This window comes from Lathyrus oleraceus, chromosome 6 (assembly GCF_024323335.1).
Source record: "Lathyrus oleraceus cultivar Zhongwan6 chromosome 6, CAAS_Psat_ZW6_1.0, whole genome shotgun sequence".
Taxonomy (NCBI): Eukaryota; Viridiplantae; Streptophyta; class Magnoliopsida; order Fabales; family Fabaceae; genus Lathyrus; species Lathyrus oleraceus.
This window is the reverse complement of record NC_066584.1, coordinates 419,137,613-419,139,995: the sequence shown is the minus strand read 5'-3', so window position 1 is coordinate 419,139,995 and position 2,383 is coordinate 419,137,613.

Below are 2,383 nucleotides of genomic sequence, written 5' to 3'. Positions count from 1 at the left end.
ATGAGAATTGCTCAGAGTCGTCAGAAGAGTTATCACGACAAGAGGAGGAAGTCACTTGAGTTCCAAGAGGGAGATCATGTGTTTCTTCGTGTTACTCCGATAACTGGTGTTGGTCGAGCTTTGAAGTCAAAGAAGTTGACACCTCGATTTATTGGTCCTTATCAGATTCTGGAGAGGATAGGGGAGGTAGCCTATCGTGTCGCTTTACCGCCGTCGCTCGCGAATTTGCATGAGGTTTTTCATGTGTCTCAGTTGAGGAGGTACATTCATGATCCGTCGCATGTAGTCCAAGTAGATGATGTACAGGTGAGAGATAACCTGACTGTTGAAACATCACCTATGAGGATCGAGGATCGAGAGTTGAAGCGGTTGCGGGGTAAAGAGATTGCCTTGGTGAAGGTAACTTGGGGAGGACCAGCAGGTGGCAATGTGACTCGGGAACTTGAGAGTAAGATGAAGGAGTCTTACCCAGAGTTGTTCGCTTGAGGTATGTTTTCGAGGACGAAAACTCTTTTAGTGGGGGAGAGTTGTAACACCCCGATAATAATAAAATAATTATTTAAATTGAGTTAATAATATATTTATTAATTTAATTAAATAATTGGAAATTTACTATTATTATTATTGGATTATTATTATTATTGGAAAATATATATAAGTTGGAAATAAGGAAAAGAGCCCATTTGGAGTAAAAAGGTTTTTTACGTGAAAAGCAGAGAAGCGATCGTGAAAGAGGAAAAGGGAAAAGAGGCAGAGCAAGAGGAAGAAGGTTGGAGAAGAGAAAGCTTGAAGCTCCAAGATTTGCCGGATAAATCAGGTAAGGGGGGTTTATCGTCGATTAATGGGTATTATGGGATAATATGTAATGGGTAGTGATAAGCCGTTGATTTGACCCTAATTGGGATTTTGAAATGCTGAGAAATTTTGATGAATAAGTTGTGTTAGACTGTAATTGAATCTGTATTTGGGTTAGTGGTAAATTTCCGAAAGTGTAGCTTTTTACGGAATTGGAATCGGAGGTCCGGAAGTCCTCCAATGGCGGAAAATGCGGAGAATTCTGCATTCTGCCTTGAGTTAGCGCAGGAACAGCTTTTGTCTTGCGTTAACCGGTTAACCCAGGGTGTTAACCGGTTAACACTGTTTTGAATTGTGAAAATATTGCTGTTTGTGCTGCGTTAACCGGTTAACCCAGGGCGTTAACCGGTTAACACTGTTAAGTTTTGGGACAGGAGGCGCGTTGTGCTGCGTTAACCGGTTAACCCAGGGCGTTAACCGGTTAACACTGTTGCAGAGTGGAAAAATTGGCTTTTTAATGTTGTGTACATAATTGAGAGTTGGCCTATGTTGGCGTATGATGTAATAGGGATTATTTCCCGCTGTTTTGAGCAGTATAGGTATTAGTAGAGTGTGCTAATACTGTGTTTAATTGATTTACATGATAATGATGTGTTGATACATGTGTTGATGATGTATGATGGTATGCATAATGATGTGAATGTATGTATTATGCATGTATGTGTGAATGGACTGTTGTATGGCTTAGAGTGTGAGCATATGTCCGTTGTGAATTGTTGTTGATGCTGCATTGCTAGATGATTAGCGTGCATAGCATAGCCTTTGGGGCTGTAGCTAATTCCCATGGTGAGGAATTAGTGAGTGAATCATTGTGGATTTGTTGTTGATGTTTGCATGCTAGATGATTAGTGTGCATAGTCTAGCCTTCGGGGCTATAGCTAATTCCCATGGTGAGGAATTAGTGAGTGAGTCACTAGGTCTCAAATGAGTGGGACTAGTGAGCTTAGTAGCCGTATCTGGAGGGATCAGTGAGCTTGAACTATATGTTCAAGAATAGTCGGTACCGCATGTGTGGAGTCTCATTGCATAATGTATGTATGGCGTATAATATGAATGGATGTATTCCAATATTATACGTGTGTTTGTGTTGTTGTAGAGTATGATTTGAGATTATACTTGTGTGTTATGGAATGTTGAGTATGATGTGAGCTGATGTGCTGTTACTGATTGTATGTTGTGATTAGGGTGGCTAATGTGTTAAATTACTTAACATTGCATGATATTTTATAATGTTTATTATATCGATTGAGGAACTCACCCTTACAACTATTTTTCAGGTAACGAGAAATGAGTTGAGTAGAAGCGAATGCTTGGAGTCTAGTGTAGTCTCCTTAGTGGGTCATGCTCTGATAGATGTAACATCGGGAGGGAACATTTTAAATGTGTTATTGATGATTGTTGAACCAGTTTACATGTAGTATGTTACATGTTTTGATTAATTTGATTTATATCCGCTGCGATTTATGCAAATGTTTAATTGATTAAATAAAGAGCATGACAGTTATTTTGGAACATGGTGTGAATGATT